The following is a 26,611-nucleotide window of genomic DNA, read 5'->3' as shown; positions in this document are numbered from 1 at the left end:
TGTAAAAATTTAAGAGGGTAATATAGTTAACGTATATCTCCTCCACCGTAGGATGAACACCTTTAACATTTTATAGAACCTTCCAGACTACTTTTTTATGGATATATGAGTGAATATATATTTGTGTGTATGTGCATAATGGCCTCATATATTTCTGTAAGTTACTTTTTTCTAAAAAAATCCATATGTACCACATTGTAAAAAAGAGAAGGAAGACGGCATTCATGATTACTGGGCTGGCAGGGTAGGGGACAGTTGCATGCTGGGGGTGGCTCTCGTACTGGCTCTTCCACTCTTCACACTTGTGCTCGGCCAGGGCCAGGGACCGCTGAGGGAGATCAGAGGAGAGGGTGGTGCCTTGGGGGTTCCGGGGAGTTGTGCAGCTGGCTCCCTTGCCACCCAGACTGCCCCAGGGTTCCTAGCCCCAAGGATTATGGAGCATCCCCACACCTGTTTGCTCTGCAGTTGCTGTTCTGCAACCCATTTTCTCCTCTAGCACTTTCTGCAGTGTCTCCTTGGCCTTCTGCTCATAGCTGTTTTCCTGGTCTTCCATCCGTAATAGCAACTTATTCATTCCCCAAGAACTGTATTTCTGTAAATTTGAGGCAATTCAACAAATACACATTGACCTACTGTGTGCTAAAGCCTGAGCAGGGATACAGAAATGAAAAGAAATTGGTCCTTGCCCACAGGGCAGAGACGTCAGTAATCTGGTGGACCTTCGTCCAGGCTGGAGGCAGGCAGGGAGAGTCCCTCAGGTGATGTGAGAGGTGAGTGGGGATAAAAAACTGCCCTGGGCATGCTGGGCCTTCTCCCCTAGGCCTTCCACAGGCATTTGGACTCCGACATTTCCAAAGGGAAATCATCTTTCTAAACCTGCTCCTATCTCAGTGGCCAGCATCACCCCCCACCCAGTCTCCCAAACCCTAAACCAGGGAATCATCCTTGATTTCTCTCTCACCTTCTTCAAGGAATCAGTTCCTCATCAAGCTCTGTCAAGTCAGCGTCTTTAACGGCTCCTTCGTTACCTGTATCCTCTATCCCTACCGCCACCTCCTTAGTTCAGACCCCAGTGACACTATTATATGGTTTATATAGAAACTATGTGTTATCTTCATGCCTTGCCTCCCTCCAAACCCTTTTCAGTCCTGCAGCTAGAGGGTTCTTTCTAAAACTTAAATCTGATCCCATCACAACCTGCTTAAATCTCTCAGTGGTTCTCAGTGTTCTAAGAATCAGGTCCAAACTCCTTGGCATGGTTCCTACTTACAAGCCCAGACTTTCATCTCATGCTGCCTCCACGCAAGCTGAACTGCTTGTAGGTCCCCAAAGCACTGTGCTTTTCAGCCTCTGCCTTTGCCCATAAAGCTTCTTCTGCTTAGAGTATCGTGACCCACGCTTCTCACCTGGTTAACTTCTACCCATGTTCAAGATTCAGCCCTAGAATCATAAATTCTGATAAACTTGGCCAACCATACCTACCCCCCGACTCTTTATGGATTAGGCAGTTTTACTGGTGTTCACATAGTATCTCTATTTCTGATCTATTGACTCATCTGTCTCCTTTAAGGGATTGTAAACTCCTTTGAGGCAGGGAGCATTTTTATTTTTGTATTTTTTGTATTTTATTTATTTATTTATTTTTTATTAGTTTCTGCTTTATAACAAAGTGAATCAGTTATACATATACATCTGTTCCCACATCCCTTCCCTCATGCATCTCCCTCCCTCCCACCCTCCCCATCCCACCCCTCCAGGCGGTCACAAAGCACCGAGCTGATCTCCCTGTGCTCTGCGGCTGCTTCCCACTATCTATCTACCTTACATTTGGTAGTGTATATATGTCCATGCCTCTCTTTCGCTTTGTCACAGCTTACCCTTCCCCCTCCCCATATCCTCAAGTCCATTCTCAAGTAGGTTTGTGTCTTTATTCCCATTTTACCCCTAGGTTCTTCATGACATTTTTTAAAAATTCCATATATATGTGTTAGCATACGGTATTTGTCTTTCTCTTTCTGACTTACTTCACACTGTATGACAGACTCTAGGTCTATCCACCTCATTACAAATAGCTCAGTTTCGTTTCTTTTTATGGCTGAGTAATATTCTGTTGTATATATGTGCCACATCTTCTTTATCCATTCATCCGATGATGGACACTTAGGTTATTTCCATCTCCGGGCTATTGTGAATAGAGCTGCAATGAACATTTTGGTACATGTCTCTTTTTGAATTATGGTTTTCTCAGGGTATATGCCTAGTAGTGGGATTGCTGGGTCATATGGTAGTTCTATTTTTAGTTTTTTAAGGAACCTCCATACTGTTCTCCATAGTGGCTGTACCAATTCACATTCCCACCAGCAGTGCAAGAGTGTTCCCTTTTCTCCACACCCTCTCCAGCATTTATTGTTTCTAGATTTCTTGATGATGGCCATTCTGACTGGTGTGAGATGATATCTCATTGTAGTTTTGATTTGCATTTCTCTAATAATTAATGATGTTGAGCATTCTTTCATGTGTTTGTTGGCAGTCTGTATATCTTCTTTGGAGAAATGCCTATTTAAGTCTTCTGCCCATTTTTGGATTGGGTTGTTTGTTTTTTTGCTATTGAGCTGCATGAGCTGTTTATAAATTTTGGAGATTAATCCTTTGTCCGTTGCTTCATTTGCAAATATTTTCTCCCATTCTGAGGGTTGTCTTTTGGTCTTGTTTATGGTTTCCTTTGCTGTGCAAAAGCTTTGAAGTTTCATTAGGTCCCATTTCTTTATCTTTGTTTTTATTTCCATTTCTCTAGGAGGTGGGTCCAAAAGGATCTTGCTGTGATTTATGTCATAGAGTGTTCTGCCTATGTTTTCCTCTAAGAATTTGATAGTTTCTGGCCTTATATTTAGGTCTTTAATCCATTTTGAGCTTATTTTTGTGTATTGTATTAGGGAATGATCTAGTCTCATACTTCTACATGTCCCTGTCCAGTTTTCCCAGCACCACTTATTGAAGAGGCTTTCCTTTCTCCACTGTACATTCCTGCCTCCTTTATCAAAGATAAGTTGAGCATATGTGCGTGGGTTTATCTCTGGGCTTTCTATCCTGTTCCATTGATCTATCTTTCTGTTTTTGTGCCAGTACCACACTGTCTTGATTACTGTAGCTTTGTAGTATAGTCTGAAGAGGGAGCATTTTTAAAAAAATAAAATTATTTTTGTAGGCTTGGGGATCTGAACAATAGTCAGTAAAGTCAAGTTTTAAAAATTAATACATTTGTATTTTTAGAATTTCTCCTGGCTTCAAGGTCAAAAAGACAAAGACACAAGAGCAGCTTTGCAAATTCACTGGGGGTCTTGCCTTTCCAGTGCTTTTCATCTTTACACCCTGTGATTTTTGGGAAAGCAGGAGCCTTTTACTGTCGCTTCTGGGTTACCCAACTGGGTAAGAGATAGTCTAGATAATGCAGATTTAGAGTTCAATATCAAATCATTTCCATTTAGCTTTGGAATCATCTGAAAATTTGGATTTAAATGTTGAGTGGGTCTTATGTTCTTGGAATTGTCATTAGAAACCAGACACAGGAGTTACTGGTTGAGATCATACATGGTTATGTCCAGGTTATTGGACTTAACCATGCTGGTCACTGACCAGCTTTATCCCCCATTGAAAATGAGTAGACTGGCATTCTGGATTATATGTCAGTCTCTTATGAGCTTGGTTGGCATTACTGAAAAAATAAAAGTTGTGGATCTGCAAACCCATAGACTCTATAGACTATGTTTCCCTGCAGAATTCTAACTACATGTCCACCTTATCTTCCTGACATCGAGTGGGAGCAGTCTGGCTGGTCCATCTCGTTCTCTTGATCTTGAGTCCTCTGCAAAAGACATCCCCCTTTTCTGCACCAGCACATACGTCACAGCCCTGAAGAAAGTGTAGACATCTGAGATACGTTAACAGTGGGGAAGGGCTGATATCCCGTGAACAGACACATAGATGCCTGTTAGACCTGGAAATTGAAAACCAGAGAGGCGGGGCCACACTGGTTTTGGCCCAGGCCACCAGCCACTGGTGTTCCCAGCAAAATGTTCCCAATGTGGGAGTTTGAGGAAGCAGGGAAAGGCAGGTGGTGTGAGTTTATTAGGACTTGAGGCCCTCAGCCTCGCACTGAGGCCAGCTGAACCCCCAGAGCGTGCTTCCTGCCCTCCTATGGGCTGCTACTCCTAAAGGTACTTGGTTTCAACAGTTATTTGTGCATCAGGTTAAAGACTGAAGGGAGAGGGAACTGCAAGCCTAAATTCTTCATATCATACGCCACCTCCCTTTCTCTTCTTATTATATAAGCAATTCATGTGAAAAACAAATAAGGCAAGCCAAACAAAACAAAATTACCTGAAATCTTGCTATCCAAAAGTTACCATTAGTATTTTGGTGTATACGTGTTCCAGATTTTTCTTTATTTTTAACCCTTCATTAAGGCCATTGTAGTCTTGACAGATGATGCTGGCACAAGCACTTAAGATGAGGCTCCTCTTTTTAAAATACTGTATTTGCATTTGGCTTAATTTGTCTCAGGCCCTGCCTTGCCTGGTCCCCAGCATGGTGTTTTCTGCTGCAGTCTCTGTAAATTGGAGTTGGGGTGATGGGGCGGTCAGGCAGGGCTGTGTGTATCTGTGTCTGTATGAGGGAGGGCGGGCACACTTTCCAGTGTTTCTGAGCAACAAGTAGGCACTCACTGCAGTTTCCTATCCCTCAGGCCTGGGCTGTGGAGACAGGGGAAGTACCAGGAAGGGGTGGACGACCCCGACCCAGCTAAATGGAAGGCCCAGCTCCGCTGTGCGCTCAACAAGAGCAGGGAATTCAACCTGATGTACGACGGCACCAAGGAGGTGCCCATGAACCCAGTGAAGATATATCAAGTGTGTGACATCCCCCAGCCCCAGGGCTCTGTCATTAACCCAGGTGAGGCCCCAGCTGCTGGGGAGAAGGTGGACAGTGTGCCAGGTTCCCGGCTGGACCCTTAAAGCGATCGATAGTCGACTTGAAAGTCGCCTCGCTTACAAAGTTGAAGACTGGTAAATAAAGCAAGAAATGCTGTCCCTAGAAAGAACCCAGAGAACAAAAGATATAAACTCAGCACAGTCTTCCTGCCCACCCAGTGGAACAGTAAAGCATTAGAAAGAAGAGGGGGTATTGAGTTCTATAAAAAATAACTTCTCTTGGGACTCAACACTGAGAAGAGAGGCCAGGTAGTTTAGAAGAAGGAGGGCTTAAAACTTAGAAGGTCTGAGTTATAAACCTCGGTCTTTCCATTTCACTACTTGTGGGACATTGAATCAAGTCATTCAACGTTTTGAGCCTCAGCTTCTTCCACTATAAAATCTGGATTCTCATCTTTCCTGCGTATTTCAAAGGCTGTTCTAAGAATCAATTGCCATGACATTATGAAGGCTATTAAGTTCTCTTTATAAATGATGGGTAAGTGATCATTTAATTTGTATGGTATTTTTCCTAGGAGAATACCACCTGATCCCTATATTTACTCAATGTTGAGCCAGTTCCGACTAAGAGCCAGATAATTTAGACTTGACCTCCAGTGAATCTAGTGAGGCTCTGCCATGAGGGAAGGGTCTGTCTTCACAGTAAGCTTATAAAGGAGAGAAGCTGTGCTCCTTGGGTCCTTAGAAGGGATGCGAATGTGTAGAAAGGGGTTTAGAGTAGGAATTAAAAGGTTTCTAGGAGAAGGGAGTACGCTCTGCAGCTCCTGGATAGGGGAGGGGATGAGAGCTTGCACTGGGGCTCCGTAGGAGGAGCTGGGAGTGGGGTGAACACCCTTGGTTCCCACTCTTTGGCATTGAGGGTTCACACTGAACCCAAAGAACCTCTGTGCTGGCAGTGCCTAGCTTGAACAGTGGGTCAGCTGCAGGGATGACAGTGCAACGTGAGCGCCTCACTTTTGACCTTTGTGTGTGTGTGTGTGTGTGTTTCTCGGGTAGGATCCACTGGATCTGCTCCTTGGGATGAGAAAGATAATGGTGTGGATGAAGAAGATGAGGAAGGTGAGCTGGACCAGTCAGAGCACCACGTTCCCATCCAGGACACCTTCCCCTTCCTGAACATCAATGGTGAGTAGGGTGGGGGGTGGGACCGAGGCATGGAGAGGATGTACGGGGCTTTGATTTTGCAACCGTTGACACCATATCCACCATTGCACTGGGAGCAGCGACCAGGCCCTGGGGCCAGGCTGCCAGTCTGTTAGCAAGTAGGAGTCATAGGCAAAGGCACTCCGTAGGCATAGTTATCCCAGTGGGGTGGCTTCTAGGCAGAGAGAGCATCTTCTGAATCTTACGTGATAATTCAGAGAAATTAAAAAATTAAACTCGTTCTCCATCCCGCATACAAATACACAAGCTGTTACAAATTTTGCTGATTTCCTTCAGGCCAAGTGCAGGGATCCTTTTCGTGAATTGTAGGCAAACTCTTCTGCTATTTCCCTCGGTACAAATTTTCTGTCACTGCCTTAACAGCCTCTGCTAAGGCCGTATCATGGGAAACTTGTGGCTCTACAGCTCTTAATACTAGGCTCTGATACAATTTCTCTACTAGAGACTTTTATCTTTTTTAAATTTATTTATTTATTTTTTTATTTTTTGTGGTACGCGGGCCTCTCACTGTTGTGGCCTCTCCCATTGCGGAGCACAGGCTCCGGACGCGCAGGCTCGGTGGCTGTGGCTCACGGGCCCAGCCGCTCCGCGGCATGTGGGATCTTCCCGGACCGGGGCACGAACCCGTGTCCCCTGCATCGGCAGGCGGACTCTCAACCACTGCGCCACCAGGGAAGCCCTTTCTTTTTTTAAAATTGACTTTTTGAATTCAGCTTCCCAGGAAAGATGCGTTTAGAGGTTGGAGGGTCCCTGTGAGACAGAGCAGGTGCTGCACCTCCCATTGCACGTTCTGAGGATGCTCAACCACAAGGTGAACTGCTCTTCCACAGCATCTTCCCTTGAACTTTTCACTGACATGCTCCTAGTCATATGACTTGCATTCAGTTGAGTAGCTTTTCACTACTTTTCTAAGTTCCATCTGGCTGCTAGGGTCAAAGGAGATACTTTTGCCACCTAGAAAATTTAGTATATGAAGAGGATTCCTGTAGGATTTTGGAGTGCCCTTCCCTAGGTGATGCCCCTTCTTTTGAGAATCAGGAAATGACTCTTATCTGTCTACTTGCCCTCCTTCACTTACCCTGTCATTTAGAACCTTGCAACCAAGTGATGAGTAAAGACAACGATCATAGAGCTCTCTCAGGTTAATACTGCCACAGCTACATTCCCACTTGGTGCAATTTTAAGATTTGGACGTTTGGAAATGTGAGATCCTTTCCCAAATCTTTGGCTCACTCATTCTGTTATTCTCACCCCTTAAAAGGATGCAACCCATTTCCAGGATCATGATTTCCTTTTTTTTTTTTTTTTCATGTTTTTTTAAAGCTAATATTGTGTGTCCTTACGTTATGGGCCACCTTGGATCCTTTATGGAAACATGTGAACGTATATTAAAAATAAAAAAGTAAAATATGGCCCTACAGCCACACCGGGATTTCATTGCCCTGAGAGAGGAGTTGGGGTGCATCAGTGACTTCCACGAAGCGTATACTTTCAAACAGGCTCCGGGCCAGCCAGTTTCCGGCTTAAGCAAGGAGAATGTTCCAGCGGTAACCAACAAGGAGAACCTGGCGACGCCGGTCTTGACTCCATTCCTGGAGCCGACCCTGGGGAGCGACGGCTCTGCGGTCACGTTCGGGAAAACCCAAGAGGATCCCAAACCATTTTGCGTGGGCAGTGCCCCACCGAGTGTGGACATCACCCCCACCTACACCAAAGACGGAGCTGACGAGGCAGGAACAACCGATGGCAAAGTTCTGAAACCGAAGCCATCTAAGCTGGCAAAGAGAATCGCCAACTCCGCTGGTTACGTGGGTGACCGGTTCAAGTGTGTCGCTACCGGACTGTACGCAGACTCCCGTCAGCTCAGCCGGGAGGAGCGGGCATTGCAGGTGAGCCCCCCCCCACCCGAATTTCAGGAGCCTGACCAGTTGTCAGGTTTTTTTAATGTGTGAAGAGGAGGGGGCCGGGGGTATGATAGGGCAGGACACTGGGCTGATTTGGTTAATGAAGCTTAGGATAATTTAAATGTTTGAAATGTGTCCAGTAAGGGGACGTAAGTGGATACTTTAAGTTATTCTGTAGATTTTAAGCGAACTCCACTCGAATGCTGATAACGGAAGTTTTAATTATTGCGAAGGATGTCTAAAAGACTGCATGACATTTACCTATCAATCGCTTTGATTTCTCTGCCGTTACTGTACGTTAACAAATATACCTAAAAGCGCTGCTTAGAATGCCTTACGTGATACTTGGTGGAGGTGTGTAGCGGCCGCATGTCTGTGAGATTCATGCAATTTTTTTTTCCACCCAAAAAACAAACAAACAAACAAAACAAAAACACAAACCTTGCTTAAAGGGATAGAGTATGTATTTAACTTGCTAGTGAATGATAGATGTTGTATAGGAATTTCCTTAAGATATTTTACTTTTAATTAAAACACAAAGACAAATTGTTTTGCAATGTTAAGAAAAAAATTGGTTTATGCTTATAAAAATGGCTGAAGTTATCTAAATGATCCATTGAGTGCCCATTTTAATTACATAGATGGAAGGATTACAAGAGGACAGTATTTTATGTCTACCCGCTGCTTACTGTGAGGTCAGTTCTTCAAATTTTTATTACTAGAATCTTCCATAAACCTTTTGAGTTAAATTTCATTTCCAAATATACAAAGGGAAGTTTGTGGGCCATGGTCGTCTTTATTCACTGTGCATTTGTTTTCTTTTCTGTTGTGTTTTTGTTTCGCTTTCTTTGCGTTGTGTTTTTGTTTTGTTTTATTTACCTTCGAAAGAGAATGTCTGTCTGTATGCCACAGTGTATGTATGGCTTTACATACACACCACATATATCTCTACATACATATGGCTTTACGAATAAAGAGTGTGTGACTAGTTACACATAGACACTCTTACGTTTTTATCGTTCAATTTTAAAATATCTCAGTTGTATCATAAATTGTGGTTGGTTTTGGGCAAACTTTTCTTTGAAGATACTTTCCTTTAAGGTAAGGGCAGTGAAATAGCTTTGGTGGTAAGGTGTGTCTTTTTTCCATCTCCGTTCTCTTTGTAGCGTGCAGTGATGCGCTTCTCAGAGTTGGAGATGAAAGAGCGAGAAGGTGGCCACCCCACGACCAAAGACTCCGAGGTGCGCAAATTCAGCCCCGCTGACTGGGAAAGGCTGAAAGGAAGTCAGGACAAAAAGCCAAAGTCGGTCGCCCTGGAGGAGGCCATTGCCGACCAGAACAACAGTGAGAGATGTAAGTGAACCCAGGCGGCTCGCGTGTGGTACCACGTCGGTGGGAACGGGGCGGTTCCTCTCCCAGTGCCGAGGGAGGTGAGAGGAAACAATACGCTTCCGACGGCCCAGCGTCTGGGTGCTGGCTGTTCGGAGAACGGGCTGCTCTGGCCACCCTTCCCAGCTGTGGATTGCAAGGCTGGCTGTCCTTTTGAGCGTTGCGGCATCCAGGAGTGAAGCACCTATGAAATGCTGTTTCCTGGCACGCGTCTCCTTTTTCCGGAGCAATGCTAGTCCTGTAGTTAGTAATAGTCTGATACAGTAGAGCAGAGGAATGGCAGTGCAGGACCTCCAGCGTAGCAGGTATGTGTTCTGTTGTGTAGCAGGTACGGACACGGGTTTTTGGTAGCAGTGGAATGACACTTGCAGCCAGAGCCAGACCCTCCAGAGTGACAGTCTCCTGTGGGAGGGAGTGGAGAGTACTCGGACTCTCCCTCCAAAGGCAGAGGTTTCGTTCAAGTGCGATGAGGGCTGATGAAGGCCCCAGAGAGATGAGCATCATTGTGTTCTGTGGAGGCTCGTTTGCAGCCATGAGGAGCTGACACCACGCTCCCAGGCCGTGGGACCAACGAGGCCGTTCTTCCCACCAGACGGGTGTGTTCTGTTCTGCAGGCCGAACTGGAGAGAAAGCTCGTGTTGGCCTCGAGTCACACTCTGCGGTCCCCTCAGCTGCTCCCCCACTGGGGTTGACTTCGGGCTTTGCCCTCGAGACTTCCTGGGCTAATGAGATGCGTTGGCAGCAAGTGGAGGTCTTTCTCCCACTTTCTTCAGTGTGCGTGCTTGTGGCCTGTGGCCTGCAGCCTGCTCCGGACCCCAGAAACCTCACCGGTGATGGTGAGTGAGGGCACCTCGGTGAACGTCGAGGACAGGGTGGGCGTGCAATCCTCCTGAGACGGGACAGTCGGGGGTGGTGGGCACGTTTGGGAGGCCCAGGCCCTTGGACCCAGTCGTAGGGTCGGCGTTCGCCCGCACGCTTAGGTCGTGGGTGCCTGATGCACTTCGGGAAAATTGTGGTCAGCAGCAGCGTGTGCTTCTCTCTGCTGCTTGGAGCACTGCCCTCCCCCAGCTCATCTTTGGGGTCAGACAAAGGCCTGTGGCCAGGGTTCTGGGTAAGCCACAGCGGGAGCGGTGTGTCCTACGTGGCTCCCGTAGAAGGGGATTTCTGGGGCTAGTCAGTGGCGGCCTTACCCGAGGGATGGGGCTCTTGATGTGCCTGGAGTAGACGATTCCGAGCTCCTCCCCCTCGGGATTGGAATGAAAAACGGAGGGTCCAGGCCACCCTGGAGTGAAGCAGCAAGAAGGCCTCCCTCCTTGCCTGTGCTCACAGCTGACACGCAGCCCTTACCCTCCCGAGTGGCCTCATAACTCAGCTCCTGGGGAAGTTTCTCAGAGAGATGTGGTAAAAGTGGGCAAGGCCAAGTTCACGGGGATGCACTTTTCTGAGGAGGGGATCTGCCTGTTGTGGGTGGACGGTGAGGGAGGCTGGAGGAAGGGAGCGGACAGTTAACCGGCCTCGAGTCTTCTCACCCTTTTCTCCAGCAACGTGGCCAAACCCAGGGTGGCCGCTGCCCTTCACGTCTCAGTGGCCTCACCCGCCCTTCTTCCCAGAGACGTTTGTGTGCGTCCTTCCCAGTCTTTCCTGCTGAGCGTGGAGATGAGAACTCGGTGTGGCTGATGGGGAGCAGGGCCTGAGCCCCAGATGATTCCGAAAGCCCCCTCCCCCCACCGCCTGCCTCCAATCTCAGACCGACCGACGGGTCTCTTCCTGGAGCACCCGGGACATGGCCCAGTGAGCCATGAATGGCCACCATGGGAGGGCAGGAGAAGGGTTGGGGAAGGTGAGGGGCTCCGTTTGTAAGGTTGGGGCAATGGAGGTGGGTTCCCCACCCACCCTGTCTTGTAGAGACGTGGGGTTTGTAAATAGCTGGTCAGGAAAGGTGACCTGAAGGGGCCACTGTTCTTACCACGGCCTCCACATCCAAGGCACAGCAGGTGTTCATTCCATTCAGCTGGATATAAATGGGCCTTCTTGTTCTTCGGCCATCATGTCTTGAGCTGATATGGGCTCAGGTCCTTCTCATGGGTGTCGGTGTGGCCGAGAGCCGAGCTGTGAGCACATGGGAGCTGGGGCGGGGATTTGGGGCGGGCAGGGGTCCCAGAGAGGGTCCAGGACGCCTTCAAGATGCCTTCCCCCTTCTGAGGCAGCCCCTACCCATGGAGGGCCCAAGAGCTTCTAAGGTGTGGGTGCTGTTTGCGCAGCCCTGGTTGTCCTGGTGCGGGTGCATCTTGTTGCTAGGGGCTTGTGAAATTAACTTGAAAACACAGTGGCCGAGATACTCATTTATTCTTTATGATCACATGGGTGGCTGAGTGAAATTTTTATTTTGGAAGTTCACCAAATGAGTTTGGAGGTTCCTCAGACTTGGAAGTTCATCACTAGGTACCCTCAGCGGCATTTGAAGATGGGGCGGGGCAAGGAGGCATTGGTCCCTTCCTTTTCAAACTTGGAGTAACCATCTCCCTTGCCAGCCACTTGGCTGGGACAGGCCTAGGACCTGCTCAGTGGCAGTGCCTGGCCAGGAGCTGGAGGAAGCCTCAGTCGAGGGGCTTCATGAAACTTCTTTGCTCAGGGAACTTCTCTTCCAGCTGAGCACCTGCACGTTTGTAAACTACTTTGGAACAGAGATCCCCTGCACTCCTTGTGTAGCGGGTGTAACTTTGAACAAGGTTAGCCCTGACTGGAGGTGCTATTATAGTTAAGCTACAGAGAAGGGGATTTTAATCCTGGGGAGCCTTCCAGCGACTCAGAACCCTCTCACCTTGTTTAGGCCTCACTGGGCATGGCTCAACAGTGGTGAGGGTGCTTTGCTGCCACAATGACTTGTAAATGTTGCTGTGGTGATGCTTCTGTAAGGTGATGCTTCTGTGAGGTGATGCTATGGTACAACCATAATGAATTTGGGATATATGTGCTGTGAGTCATAGGACCATGCTGCAGGGACCACGTGCACATCTTGCTTAGACTGGGTGACCAAGGGCATATGGCTTCCCACTTTCAGAAGGGCCAAAAGTAGCAATGATGGCAAAGCCTGATGGTTAGGATCCCCGTGTATCTATTTATCTCCCCATCTCCTTTGCCCTCAAGGGTCATCCTCCTGTGGGTCGTGGTTAGAACAGTCTTTGAGAAGCTCCAAGTGACACGGAGCCTCTACCCCATAGCTGGTGGCCATGGGCATCTTGGGCAGTCGGGGTGGGTGTCCTTCAGGGTTATTACTGGCCTGGGTAAGGTCACACTAGCGTAAGGTCTTGGGGGGCCTTAGCTGAGGGGAATTGAGATCTTTGCCCTAAAAGGCTCCGGGGTTGGGGGAAGGGTGGATGGACCTAGTTTGGAAAAAGAAACTTTCAAATTGGACATGGAGGTTCTTAAGGTAGCCCTTCCGTTCCTCCATGGATCCCCTCCCACGGAGCTTTTAGGGAAGGCTGATTGGAGCAGATTGGACCAGAGAAGTCCAATGGTGTAACCAGCAGGGCTCACCTCTTAAAATTTCCTACATTTCAGGCCTAAGATTCAGGCTGGTCTGAAAGTCTTGGCATCCTTTGCTTAAAGGGATTTTTCCAGCCTTTCTCTATGCTTAGCCTGGCCCGTGATTATGAAGCCCACCCTGGAGGGAGGCTAGCAGTAACATTCCCACTTTACAAGTGAAGGGGGCCGAATTGTAAAGTGGCGCCATTCCTGCCCGAGTGTTTAAGAGGGTCACAGAGCAGCCCGAGTGAGAGTTGCAGCACGCCGTCTTCACCAGGCCTGCGGTAGCCTGGGCTGCATCACCCGTAAGCACAGGCCAGGAGTTTGGGGTTTCTCCTGCTGCCATGACAGGAGACCCTCGCGGTTGGGGTGATTCCACCATTCCGGCAAGAGTAGATGGGGATCTCTCCCACCTTGGGATACCCTTGCAGAAAAGCTAAGTGTGTTCCACCATTGAGAACACAGGTCAGGCTAGCCCAGGCCAGGGTGAGGTTCATCCCCACAACTGGCTGCCATTAAATGCTGGGAATGCCCCCAAGAGAGGCTGATCAGGGGACCAGCCGGCTGGGCAGAAGTAGGAGTGATACTTGAAGTGGTCTAGGGAGAGGAGGAGGAATGTGAGCAGCATGTGAGGGGTGTGTCCATGATTTCATCTAGAAAAACGGGCTGTGGGAGCTTAGCTCAGGTGTTAACAAAATACCAAACTCATACACCCACCCACGCCCCCGGCCGGTGATGGACACAGGGTCATCTTCGGGGAACTCTTTAACAGCACAGTGATCATTATGGAATTATTTGTGTGTTAGAAACAATGTGACTAGCAAAGCAGTTGAACTGTTTCTTTGGCTAGAGCAAAAGTGAGGAGTGATGTTAGGCTGGGGTGATTGCAGGAAAAGCCCCAAGTGGATGCTATATTGAGCAGGGGGGCAGGAGCAACACAGGCGGAGCTGGGGTGTGAGCAATTCAGCCCTGCCCGCCGCCCCCCCCACCCCCCACCCCCCATGAAGGGGGTTGGAGTCTTGTCTTTGAAATGTCCTTAGATGCTTGTTGCCTGGGAAGGAAGGCGTGGAGACGTGCCAGGTGGGTGACTGGTGTCACTGAAGGCCTTCTTCCTAGGCAGGAAATAGGAGCAGCCCCTCGATGGCAGTGAAATGCTTTTCCCCCCCACGGGTGTGGAAAGAGGACAGACGGACTTGTAGCAGTCTGGTTGAGTTCTTTGAAATTGCCCTTGACCCTTATGTGTGCACCAGGAAGCCTTTCCTTTCCCTTTGCCAGGCTCCTCTTCCCTTGGTCTCCCCAGCTTCCCAGCCTCCCACCATTCTTTCCCTACCCTTTTTCTTCACCCTCGCCCCTGCTGACCCACGTGAACATTGGTGCTATGTCTGTGTAAATGGCAGTTGGGGGCTATTTGGTCTCTTGATGACATCAGCCTTTTTTGTTGACTAGCAGTTGTTTCCATAGTCATTTGTAGCTCCGCCCTGATTGGTTGGATCTTACTGTGAGGTCACTCACCCCACCTTTAACAGTAAGCCACCTTGGAGAGTTAAGCAGTTAGGGAGTGATCTCACATGCCTATAGAGGGATGGTGTAGATGCCTCACCTTGACCCTTGAAGGATGGATTGTGAGTGGGCTACACGCCTCATTTTCTGCTTTCTTTGCTGGTTGTGTTCAGCTATCCTTCCTTTGGGACGTCTTTCTGAGGGTTTTGTGCTTCCGGCATGTGAGGCCCCTGGTCTCCAAAGGGGGGTGGTCTGTTGGTAGCAGATTGCCTTGGGCATGGGGGTCCTGCCTGCTCCTGGTGACCTTTGTTCCCTCCTTTCCGGGTTGTCTCCCCTCCCCTAGGGGAGTGTTATGATGGAAGCAAACCTGACCGCTTTGAAGCCCCAGAAGACAGTGATCTTCCTGAGGACATGGACACGGAGCCCCCCAGAGAGTCCCCCGCCGACCAGGCGGCCCCGGACGCGTCACGCAGCCCCACCCTCCGGCTGAACAGAAAGCGCAAGGTGTCTGGCAATAGGAACCACACTGAGACCACTGTGCTCCCGGAGGACTCTCTGCTGAAAGCCAAGCGGAGACGGGTCTGCAAAGGTGAGCTCGATTTCGCTTCGGGCCCGCAGGGCACCCTTCGGAAGTCCTGGAGCGGAGCAGTGGAAAGTTCCAGTCCCACCCTGGAGCCCTGGGGGGAGCCACTCACACCTCCCCACCCCCCACCCCCCCAAAGCCAGGTGCCGGGGCTGGAGCCCAAAGGTGGCCAAAGGCAAATAGGCCCCCTCCCGAGACTTGGTGACAAGTTCCAGCCAACACAGTGACCACACCCCTCCCCTCCCCCACCCCGTTAGTGATGTGTAAGACAGTTTGTTCCCCCCCGCCGCCCTGGGGTGCTTCTTCATTAATTTGTAGTTATTTCTCCATTAGCTGACTGGCCTGAGAGGGAAATGACAAACAGTTCCTCTAACCGCTTAGAAGAGCCACATTATAGTGAGCTGACCAACCTGAGGTGTGCATTGAATTAACAGGGCTCCATCCCAGAAAGCAGCGCCGCTTGCTGCACCTTAGAGGACGGCGGGAGCAGAGAGCAAACCTGGCCGGCAGGGCAGGAAGGAAGTGACCCAGGCGGTTCAGCCTGCGGTCACCCCCCAGGCCAATAGCATCTCCGAAGAGAAACCTGGCAGGAAAAGGGCAGAGGCCAAAAGCAACAGCAGCTGGTTGGAGGAGTCCCTTAAATGCAGTGACAATGAACAAGGTACGCACGGGGCGGGGGGCGCTCCTGGAGGGTGGATCACCCGCCCTCTGTGGGAAACGGCCCTGGAGGGGACCTGAGGGCCATCCAAGTTGACAAGAGTAGCGTGTGGCGAGCGGGGAGTTTTCTTCCTGAGGTCCTTTCAGCCTGCACACTTCCTTATGGAATGGACAGTGAGGCGGGAGCTCGACTTCCTGGGCTGCTCCTCATCACCCAGCCCGCGGCTGGGCAGGAAGGGAAGTCTTGGGTGACCCCGGGCGCTTGTCAGTGCCCTCATTCCAGCCTCAGGCTGTCCCCAGTCGCCCTGTCCTGAGCACCCAGGCCCCCCACGAGTGGGGCCGGGAGCGCACGAAGGGCTGGCTTCTGCCCTCTCTTGCGGCCCTTTGAAGCGACTTGCCATTTGGCGTTTCGTGGGTTAGCCTATTTGCCGGTTGAATGTGGGATGATTAAAATATTAGTGCTTTGAAAACATAATTGGTATATCTTTAAAAACTGAAGCTGCTCCAACGATCAGTGCTAACAATGGGCTTTTCTCTCCTCACCGGCTACAACTGTGTAACGCCCACTGCTTCTCCCCCTGACAGATGTGCTGTGCATGGACGAAGAAATGGATCGGCAGTCTTCGCCCCTGCCGCAGCAATACACCGACAACAGCGAGAAACCATCCGGGAAGCGACCGTGCAAAACCAAGCATTTGATCCCTCAGGAGCCCAGGCGGGGCTTGCCGCTGCCAGGGGACTCCTAGGTGGACAATGCGGATGGCAAGGTACCTCTTGCCCCTGGCTCTCCCCCGCCCCCCGGGCCCGTGCAGGCACATCCCGCCTGCCTGCTTCTCTGCTTCTGGGGACAAAGCTTTCCTTTTCCTGAACCCCTCCCCCCAAAACGTCCCCGCCCCTTCCTAGGGGACGTGTCTCCTGGGTGGTGGTGAAGTTTCCAGCTAGTAAAAATGCAACCCCTTCCTCGCGCCCCGCCTCCCCCAGACAGAGAGGAGGAAAAGTGCTTTCCTCCACTCAGGTTTGTAACTCAGGGAGGAGGCGAACCAGGTGGGGGGTGGAAGGACAGCGTGAAATGTGTGCGCTGCCTGGTTTCGTGATAGGTGACCGTCCGGAGATTTTGAAAGCGGCCTGAGCCCAGTTCCGACTATGATCTTTCGCCGGCCAAGCAGGACCAGAAGCCCTTGGACCGTTTGCAGCAATTGTTACCAGCTTCCCACGCCTCGCAGCTGACATGGTCAAGCTCCCCTCCAGAGACCACCCAGTCCCGCCCGATGCCACCGGAAGCGCGGAGACTTATTGTCAATAAGAACGCGGGCGAGACCCTCCTACAGCAGGCCTCCCGGCTTGGCTACGAGGTGAGCATCCCTGTGGGTGCCCCGGATCAGGATCCACCAGCTGCTGCTCCTTGGGTGGGGGACACACTGGCTGGGGATGGGGGGTGGGTCTCAGAGCCCAGCACCCTCCACGTGGCGGGCTGGGCTGGGTGTTCCAGCAGGGTGTTTGCGTTGGCTCCCGCTCACACTGCGGGCTCTTTGGTGGCTTGTTCAGTCGTGGTGTGAAAAGAAAGGCAGGCCTCTCTGATGTTCCGTTCCCGTTCAGGCAGGTAGGCTGCTTCGGCCAGTCTGGCTCACTTATCTCTGATATAAAATCTGACCTAACCCAGGGCTTGGCGACCAGGGGAATTTTAATGAGCCCTTTTGGATTCTGAATAGCAAGAAGGAGAGTAGTTATTAGCTCTACTAACTTGTGCTGTTTGGGGCAGAGTGATGCCCCTGTGGGGTAGCGGGTGGGAAGTGTCTGTGCAGAGTAGGGGTGGGAGTGGGGCAGACCTGAGCAGTCTCTTTCTGAGAGGGCACGGGAGCCGAGGGCTGATGGGCGGGGAGCAGGGGTTGAGCCTTGCACAAAACTCCCTGTCCACACTGCTGTATCCCAACCCAGCACGGCTGATGACAGTGATGGCCTCTATTGCTAGAGCAACATAGAAAGATAGCTGATATCTGCCTAAGCCCGTGTGATCTGTAGTAACTCCTTTCACCCTTTTAACATGTTCACTTGGGAGTAACGCGTACTAGCCCACTCTCGGATGAGGAAACTGAGCCTCAGAGGGGTTAGCTGATACCCGTACAGGTAGCAATCCAGCAGTGCTCCAGAGCCCACCACGCTCCTCAGCAAGACTGGCTCACACTGGAATTGCCCTTTTGACAGTTCAAAACCTCTGTGAGAGAGATGACTCTCTGCCCTGTGCAGTTCCCGCACCATACTTGTCAGTAGCAATTGTGATGTAATAGCCCACAGGGCAAAGGCATTTTTCTGTGCTGGCATCAGCCTTCTGGGAGTTGAATGGTGACAGTAAAACGCGGTTCAGCAGGCTGAGCGTGGAGGTGTGGCTGAGCACTGGGGTGGCAGGACCCAGGCTGGCCCGGAGCCCTGGCGCCCACACCCTCAGCCAGCTCTGTGTCCCTGTCCCCCGTCTCCCGTCGTGTCCCCCCACCCCGGTCCATAGTGCCGTGAGCCCTTGGAAGTGTGCCTGCCTTGGCCCTAAGGCATGACTGTGGGTGGGTAGTTGGAAGCACTAGGGCTATGCTTAGTTTGGGGTGTTTTTGTGTTGTTGTTGTGGGTTGAATGTGCTGTTGTTTATATATGCACGTCTCTTGGAGACCTCTCCATTAGCTAGAGAGCACTTTCTGGTAGTTAGCGCAGTTACTTGCAGGTGAAGTCCAAGGAGCACCCATTTGGTTTCCCAAGAGCTGAGAGCGGGCTCCTAGGAGGACAGAGCAGATGTTGCACATAGTGTGGAGCTAGACCCCCCGTGGTTGAGAAGATAGTCTCCTTGCTTCCAGCAAACGCTGGAGGTGGGGGGGAGACCCCTAACCCCAACTTTTGGGTTAGGGTTGAGAAAGTAGACTCCCACTTCCAGCAAATGCTAGAGATGGAGGGGCGGGGTGCTGCTGCACCCGCCGTGGAGGGCGGGGCTCCGAGCCCCACCTGTGAACTTGGCATCATTTCCAGCAGTCTCCCTTTGGGACCAGAGACGTCAAAAGACCCTCGTTGGTCCTCTAAGACAGTTTCCATTTTGGTTTGGTGGCTCTGAGGCCTGGACCAAGGGGCACTTGATCCATCCTTTTTTAGGCTACCTGGCCTTTGATTGCACAGGAAGCCTTGGGAATGTTTAGGGTCGGATTTGTTTTTTTCTTCAAATGTAAATTTCAATATGTAGATTCCACAGATCACCAGTGTTGATGCTGAACATTGTGACAAGTAGATGAATGCTTTCAACTTTGATTTCTCTGGGCAGAAATTTCTGGGATTTCTCTGGGCAGAATTTTAAATGTTGGGATGAAGGCCCAGTTGGGAGATGTGGCAGCTTCAACCTTTTCAAATTGAAGGACAGTTTGCTTAAGCAGATAAGGGTGTGGTTTGGGAGGGTTTTCCTGAAGTTTTGTCTTCAGCATTCTTGGTTATTTTCTTCTGCTTAGCCAAAGATACCATGTGCAGTATAAAGGCTGTCTGATCTTTATGTCATGATAATCTGGTTCTGGAAGTTTAGAAACACACTCTGGCTTCAGATCCGCGTTAAATAGATCACTTGTGTGGCCAAAGACCTCAAACCTTTCCCTCCTGGGAAAAAGGCTTCTATTTCTTAGGCTAAAACGCCCATGTGCAACCACATGCTTGTGCCTTTAGCGGTGATGGTTAAATTTTCTATGAATTGAATAAGTCATGTTTTTTAAAAAGTTAATGAGGCATTTAATTAATTAACAACGTCGGGCTTATGGCCTTTATGGTTACATTTTGCGAGTAATGGCATTCGGCTTATAGCCACTGAACAGAGAGCTGTCCGACAAAAGCGGTTTGACTATGCTCCGGAATGGCTGGGCTGCCCTTCAGACACTCCCGTTTATTTCTAGCGGAGAAAATAAACCAAGGAATGTGTTGCGTCGACAGACTCGCCCCGCCTCTTCACCTTTCAGTTAGAGAAAGTGTTGGTGGCGATGGTTGCCATCCATTTAGAGGCCATCACCCTCCTAGCTAGGAGAGTGTAGTTAGCCCACTTGACCCCCAGGAGAGGAGGCCTGTGGGATGCTCGTCACAGCTGGATTGCATCCCTCTAACTGGGGCCCTCTGGGGCCTTTTGAATCTTCCCAGCTGACCAGGTACCAAAGACCTGAGTTATAGGTCTAGTACTTCATGTTAATTGAACTTGGGGTTTAATATCTCTGGGCCTCAGTTTCCAAGTGTTGAATGAGGATGGTACTACCTTCCTTTCCTGGTAGCTCCTGGGTTCCTGTGGGTGACAGAAGACGTCCTCATCTGGGGAAATGAGAAGCACTGTGTAAATAGTGGGATCAACGTGGTTGAGTTAGGACAGCCCGTGGCAAAAAGTCTGACCTGGCCGTGGGGCTACTGCTGCCTTTGCTGCCATCTTCCAGGAGAAGAGAGTTGACTTACCCATCAGCTTGGACGGCCTTTCATTTCTAGGTACCCTTGAATCTGCCCTAGTAGTGATGAAGGTTTCCAGGTGAAGGCCATGATTGTCACAGCAAATAAACCCTGGGTTGAGTAAATTGATGTGTGCACAGCAGTTGTTGGCGTTCAGACCTGATCCCAGAGCCACGTGACAGGGCCTCTCCCTGGCTGGGGCACACAACTCATTAGCTTGCAGCCGTCCACTCAAGTCTGGCTAGTGAAGGCCTGCTAAAAGAGCAGCAGCTTCATGCGGTATCCTGGATACCAGGGCTCGGGGCAGGTGGCCTGGGAGCCCAGAGGATTGTGGGCTTTTTGGCAGGTTGGGATGTAAACGGAGAAATGCATTCGTTGGCATGCCTTTTCTCTTCCTCCTCTTGTTTTGGAAGGGAGCTGCTGCAGTGACCTGAAGTAACAGGGCACCGATGGCCAGGTTTACCAGCATGCCCCATTAGGTTCATGTGGTAAGCAAATGGAACATTCTAGTTCACTCCCAAGTGAGTGGTCCCCTTTGATTGGTGTGTCCTCCAAAGGGCATAAAAGGTTTTACAGAACCCATCTCGCACTTATGGGCGGCTAGAATGACCCCCTTTTTGGGTTTAACAGATGAGTTACCTGAGAGATGTCACAAGGAGGCCTGTTCTGACCCCATCCCATCCCCCCTTACCCAGCAGACCATGTGCTGGGCCACATGCACGTTCTGCCTACTCCCAGCTCTCAGAACCTGCCGGCTCTCTGCTGGGCACGACTTACCCAGTATAAACAGTATAACGTGTTTTCTGTTGGCAAATGCTTTCCATGTGTCTGAAAACTTTCTTAAGGTAATAAAACATTGAATAAATTCCTGCTCTGCTTACTGGGAGTGGTTCATATTAATATTTTAACAAGCCAAAGAAAGAAGGTTAATAACAGTGATTCTAATGCACAGTGTTGACACAGAACATCTCCGGGGGTGGGGGTGGGGGGGCGGTGAACGTTTTATTTGATTCTTGAAATGTGGAGGTTGCAGCCTGTGGTGTATCAGGTTCCTGTCATTAACTTGAGTAAATATGAATTTTTTTGACTGATTCTGCCCCGAGAGGGTGGAGTGAGGCAAAATAGAGGGTGGGGTTATTGGAGGCATTTTGTGTCATTCCTCGAGGATGGAGGGAGAGAGCTTCTCTTTAAGTCTACTTAACATACAGACAAGAGCATCTGAGTCCTAGGTTCTGATTTGGGGTCTTAACAGGGGGCGCGAGGATGTAGCTGACCTGGGTGTCCCTGCTTTTCTAAGCTGGGGAATGTTCTCCGGCTGATTTAAGCTCTCTTTAAGTGTTGGTCATCCATACTTTTATCTAAACTTGTGTTATCGTCCACTGCCACCGACTGAACAGACCCATCAAGTGAGAATGGTCTGTGCTTGGCAATGTGTCATCTAAGATGTTAGCAGCCGTGACACCTCTGTACTGGTCACGTCGGCCCCTGGGCTGAGGGCTTCCATCGCTATCCGAATGCGTCCTCTCAGCAGCCCTGTGGAAGCTTGGAGAAGTTCAAGGGTAACTTGCCCATGGCCAGGCCACTGGTGCAGCAGAGCCTTAGACAACACTGTCTGCATCTCCAAGCCCTTCTCACACACTCTCATGCCCCACCAGGATGCCTGCCGCCTCCCCGCGCCATGGTGGGCTTTTGGCCCCAAGGATGTATGCCTTTGAAAGTGGGCACCACCAAGCTATGGGGAGGTCACCCTTACAAGGTTCACTGTATGGTGGTCTGATGGTATTTCCTCTCCTCTCCTCTCCTCTCCCCGTAGGAAGTGGTCTTGTACTGCCTGGAGAACAAGATTTGTGATGTGAACCACTGCAACAACGCGGGTTACTGTGCCCTGCACGAGGCTTGTGCAAGAGGTTGGCTCAACATCGTACGACACCTCCTTGAATATGGCGTCGATGTCAACTGCAGTGCCCAGGATGAAACCGGGTCAGTGGCGGTCTTGCTCTTGGCCTGGCCCTTTTGGGGCATAGCCAGTGGTTCTCAGGGTGTGCGGGGAACCCCAGAAGGAAAGATGGAGAGTGAGTGCCATGTAAGCACACTGATGGCGGAGTCCTCTAGAATGGAATCGGACAGATCTTTCTGGCAAATTTACATAGAACTTTAAAAGTCTGTGACGCTCTTATGGACAGAAGTCCCTGAAAATGTTGAGCCTGCATGAATAATCAGGGGTGTTCTCTTTTAAGACCCTGGACTCTTCACCAGCGTCTGTTGAATCTCAATCTTGAACATATATGTGAGTTGAAAGTTGCAGGAGTACAGACAGGTCCAGTGGCAACTGGCTTGATAGGACCTGCCGTGTCCACCCACATCCCCGGGCCTGGCCCCCACTCTGTCCTTGACCTCGGTTTATTGGCCAGAGGCCCAGGTCTGAGTCAGCCCAATCATCTTCCCGGTTGTACCTGGGATGCCACCACGAGGCAGGGCACTGGGGCTTTCCTGATGGTCATAACATTAGCAAAACCGTAAGGTATTTGGTGGCTCATGGTTTTCAAATAGCATCCTTTCTGGATGGGACTGCGGACAGTGTTCCTGACCCCAGCGGATACGGGCAGGAGGACTCTGTATCCTCCTGAGAACTCGCCCTGCCTGTCGACTGCTTCTGGGCGAGAGGGTTGATCACTCATCTCCAAGTTGGTTTCAGGAGAGGTTCCACTTTGCCCCTAGTTTCTTTTACAAACTGCACTTTTTGGGTTTTGTTTGTAATGGTATAACAATGGCTTGTCGTATCTGCTTCCGTGATGCTGGGGTTCTTCCCCCCACCCCGCCGTACGTTACCTTCTTACAGTCTGTCACTATTTAAGTTCATTGGAAACGTTTTCATCGTGGCCTGAGTTCCTCCTTGGGCCATGCATTAAGAGAGATTTGCATTGAAGAATGAGGCCTGAGATGGTCCCTTCACCTGTCCCGTAAAGGGTTATGTGTTGAAATAACAGAGTAATTTGTTGCAGCGACCGTACACTCACCTCCTCGGTGAAATAGCGCGCCTACGAGGCTTGGCCGCACACGCTCGATATTGCCCCGTGTCCTTAGAAGCAAGCATCGCGTGCATAGGTGTAATCCTCCGCATCTCTCCTAGGCCTCTCCACGATGCTGTCAAGAATGATCATCTCGAAATTGTCCGCTTGCTCCTCTCCTACGGTGCTGATCCTACCCTGGCTACGTACTCAGGTAGAACCATCAAGAAAGTGAACCACAGCGAACTTCTGGAGAAGTTCTTAACAGGTACGGCAGAGGTCAAGACACGGTCTTGTTCAAGCATCTAGACGGTGACTTCACAGCCTTTCACCTGGGTTCCCCCTACCCCCACCCCCCGTTTACTCTAAATGACCCTTTACTGGGAAAAGCGGCCCAACGTTAGTCTGTCAAAGAAGAGATACGTACTTTTAGTTTTGCGAGGTGGGGGGCTGGAAAACTCTTAGCTAGCCAGGTTAGCTTTTGTTTGGCAGGCTGGGGCGGTGAGGCGGGCAGTCCCTCAGGAAGGCGGGTGGACGCGTGGGGAGGTTTCAGTCAGATACCTGGAGGCGTGTGCAGTGGGACTTATCAGGAGGTGACACCAGCCCCAGCGTGAGATGTTCCCGAACTCCAGCAGCATTTGCCTCTTACCAGCAGGCGTTATCTTGTTTCTCTCTCTCTTTCTCTCTCTCCCCCTCTCTCTGCAGGCTTTAAATAACCTGCAGACTCCTGACGACGGTAACCCCGGTTGCTCTTCGGAGTTCTCTGGCAGCTGTGTGTGTGGTGAGCAGCCTTGTTCGTTTCAGTTGGGCTTGTGGGGGTGGGGCTGGGGGTGGTGGTGGTGCTGTGAGGAGGGCTTGCTTGGGAAAGAATTTTTCCAGAGTCCTTTTTGGAGAGCAGCTGGAATCTTGCTCCAGCTTACTGACCTCTCTCTTGTTTGCCCCCGCCCCCCCGGTTAGAACCAGATGATGAAAGTGGTTACGATGTTTTAGCAAATCCCCCAGGACCGGAGGACCAGGATGACAGCAACGAGGCCTATGGTGACCTATTGGAGTTTGAATTTTCCGAAGACCCCGTTTTGTCGTGTTATAACGTCCAGGTGTCCGTCGCTCAGGGGTGAGCGTGGCCAGCATGTGGTCTAGAGCCAGCCCAGCTATTCTGTGGGGTGGCAGGAGTTAGAAATCCCCTTCAGCAGATGAGGGTGGCTGGGTTGGGGGGTGAGTGAATCCCTCACCAAGTGTCCACCGACCTCACATAATGCAGTGGAACTTTTCCAGAAAAGTTTGTGGGGTGGGAGGGCTCCCCAGCCAACTGCCCTCATTGGAACACACCCCTATAGCCCAAAGGACACGGGAGTCAGCGACTGCAATTGCACAGTTTCAGTCAGTAAACTCTTGGGGAAGGGATCCACCCCAAACGGCTACCATAGGGGCCGTCCAAGGCACGTGAGGTCCACGGGACGATACTGATGTGTACCGTCTTCTCGTATAAGATTAGAGAAAGCCGTATGTGGCACCTGGGATCTTATGTGTCTTCAGATTTGCTTAGATCGAGTCTTGTCCCCACGGTCGGGCCACTGTGCCCGATGACCAACCCTTCGGAGTGAACCCATCAGGACATCTTGCTCTGCTGTGTGTTGACCCCGGTGCTTAAGGAGTAGCATCCTCCTTGGACTCTGAGGCTGGGAACGTGTCTGCCTTTGTGGTGACATTGTATTCGGGATAGAGATCATAAAGCGTGGCAGGGTATCAGGAAGGATTGTACCACCTCCCTTCTCGAAAAAGCCTCACTCCCGGCAGCATTGAGGGGCGGGTTGGAGGTGTGGGAAAGGAAAGGAAAGCCAGGTGACCTCGAGTGTTTCTCATGCTCTCTCCGTGAGGGCCGGAGGAGAGGAGAGGTCAAAGAGGTGTTTGCCATCTCCCTTGGGTTGGCATACAGACTGGTTTTCCCCAGTGAGTAGAACGGGGCGCACTTACTTGGAGAGGGGTGACCTGAGTTGTGGCCAGAGCCAAGGCAGCACTGGGGTGGCCTGCAACGAGGCTCATTCAGGGGCGCTGCTCCTGCTTTTGTCTAAGTTGGCTGATCCGCCCTAGGTGGTCTCTTAACACATGCACATGAGTCCAGAGTTCCCCCGCTAGAAGTAGATCTTCCGGGCTTCCCTGGTGGCACAGTGGTTAAGAATCCGCCTGCCAGTTCAGGGGACACAGGTTCGAGCCCTGGTCTGGGAATATCCCACATGCCACGGAGCAACTAAGCCCGTGCGCCATAGCTACTGAGCCTGCGCTCTAGAGCCCGTGAGCCACAACTAGAGAAAGCCCGTGCGCAGCAACAGGCCCAACGCAGCCAAAAATAAATAAATAAATAAAATTAAAAGAGAAAAAGAAGAAGTAGATCTTCTAAGGACAGTGAGAAGTGGGTTGGGGGTGGGGTAATCAAAGTGGAAGTAGCAGGCCCTTTCACCGCCAGGAGACGGGTAGTTCATAGTTGGGAGCGCCTCTAATTTTGCCGGAAACTCAAACCACTGTCCTTTCTCTGGTGTAGGCGTCGTAACTGGCTGTTGCTCTCAGACCTGCTCAAGAAACTGCAAATGTCCTCCTGCATATTCCGCTGCAATTTCCCAAATGTGGAAATTGTCACCATCGCGGAGGCCGAGTTCTGCCGGCAAGTGTCAGCAAGTCTCTTATTCTGTTGCCCCAAAGACCTGGAGTCCTTTAATCCGGAAAGTAAGGAGCTCTTAGATCTGGTGGAGTTCACGAACGAGCTTCAGACTCTGCTGGGCTCATCTGTGGAGTGGATCCTCCCCAGAGACCTGGACTCAGACGACGCCTGGTGAGCTCGCCGGGGCCCGCCGTGTACAGTGTGTCATGGTGTTAATCCTTGTGCATATGTGTCACAATACGACTATTTCTGTAAAGAAAGGACACGATGAGACACAACTCCAGTCGGAAGGACTTCAAAACATGTTTTTTTCTTTTTAAAATTTTAAGTCAGTTTTTATGAAGTTGTTAATAAAGTTTCTTTACTTTTCAATGTACACATGCTTTGGAATATGTTTGTTTTTACTCGGAACAATTGTTTCTTTTCTTTTTTAAGGAGAAAAAAAAAGGCAAAGGAGCTCCACACTTTGACTTAATTTCATACAAAGCTCCGATGACAGAGGCCATAACTGTTGAGAGTTGCTTTTGGGGCAAATTAAACCAGTAAAATTTTAAACTCCTCCTCCATATTAAAGGGATTGAATAAATTGGCCTCTTTGGTGCACCTGTGTCCTGCGAATTGTCCAATTGGAGATGGAGGTTTAGAAAGTGAGTTTCAGTCTTAAGTCTCTTCCCATCAGACTGGTCTCGTGATTTCCTACACACCATGTTACTTCCTGTCTACCTTTCCTTGGTGTTGTTCATGCCTGGATTGTCTCCTGTACCTGCTCAAACCTTGGTCCATTCTCATTTTTACCATGGAAG

The 26,611-nt window shown here is 50.3% G+C and overlaps 1 pseudogene across 1 annotated transcript; it reads left to right on the top strand.

Moving 5' to 3' along the window:
* Nucleotides 1–7,374: 7,374 nt before the first annotated feature.
* LOC308611308 (BCL-6 corepressor-like) lies at nt 7,375–26,184 on the top strand (annotated as a pseudogene). The gene is made up of 11 exons: nt 7,375–8,038; nt 9,220–9,406; nt 14,811–15,056; nt 15,384–15,760; nt 16,223–16,474; nt 16,805–17,059; nt 21,958–22,124; nt 23,275–23,420; nt 23,858–23,933; nt 24,110–24,266; nt 25,692–26,184. The product of its transcript is annotated as a BCL-6 corepressor-like (transcript).
* Nucleotides 26,185–26,611: the final 427 nt, after the last annotated feature.

Source organism: Mesoplodon bidens (genome assembly GCF_964165515.1).
Source record: "Mesoplodon bidens genome assembly, contig: HAP1_SCAFFOLD_1378, whole genome shotgun sequence".
NCBI lineage: Eukaryota > Metazoa > Chordata > Mammalia > Artiodactyla > Ziphiidae > Mesoplodon > Mesoplodon bidens.
Note: the sequence above shows the minus strand (reverse complement) of the source record. Positions and strands in the feature narration are given on the sequence as shown.